The sequence below is a fragment of the Malurus melanocephalus genome, unplaced genomic scaffold (genome assembly GCF_030028575.1).
Source record: "Malurus melanocephalus ecotype Western Australia unplaced genomic scaffold, MMel_1.1 scaffold_5, whole genome shotgun sequence".
In the NCBI taxonomy this organism is placed as follows: domain Eukaryota; kingdom Metazoa; phylum Chordata; class Aves; order Passeriformes; family Maluridae; genus Malurus; species Malurus melanocephalus.
This window is the reverse complement of record NW_026623237.1, coordinates 4,940,205-4,941,133: the sequence shown is the minus strand read 5'-3', so window position 1 is coordinate 4,941,133 and position 929 is coordinate 4,940,205.

Genomic DNA, 929 nt, shown 5'->3' with positions numbered 1-929 from the left:
CCAGCCCTGCCACACTGGGTGGAGGTGTAGCTGTGAGATCTGGCTGTTTGCTGTAGTGGTTCAGTAACCTAAATATTCTTGACCCATGTATTAATTATTAGTGTGAGCTGAGTTCCTCTGGTATTCCAGAGAAATCTATCTACAACAGCAGGCTTTTCATATACCCACTTTATGGCAAAAGTACTTAACAAGCCAAAAAGAGTCTAAGCMAGTAGTTCCCAGATGCCAGATTGTGGCCCATATGGTGACAGCAGTCTCTGTTAGGTTTGCCATGCTGAGGAGTGTCTGCTGCAGCTCTCCTAAAGGAGAGAGGCCGAGCACACAGCATAACTTGTGAGCCAGCTGCAGGCCATGCCCTGGCGTGCCAATCAGCAATTTTGGATTGCATTTTGGGACACCAGCATAATGCTTGGTATCCTGGAGTTCTGACCCATCACTATGGTTTCAGCTCATTTCTAAAATTAAGATAAAAAGAAAAACAGAGATCAAACCCCCTGTGTATTCCTTAAGAACAATTACTTCAGTGAGAGACTGCTAATGCTGYAAGAGATTTCCTGAGCACTACAGAGATTTGTCTGTTAACAAAAACTTTATAAAATCTTCATTATCACCCCCTACCTACCAGGGGAGCTCGCAATTTCACACCCTTTTTATTCTTAGCTGCACATTATACCCTCTTAACAACAATTTAAAAATAACTGCAGGAAGAACTGAATCACACATAATTTGAACAATCAGAAGTGACAAGCTGTTTTTCTCATCTAGTAAAATATGTCCATTTGGCATACTTTGCTGTCTAGCAGAGCTCTTTTATTCACACCACTCCAGTCTCTAAGGAAGACAAGCTATTATTATTATTGTYCCATTGAAGAAATGGACATCTGTACTTTCAACAAGATTAATATATTGAATGCACAAGAGTTATTTTA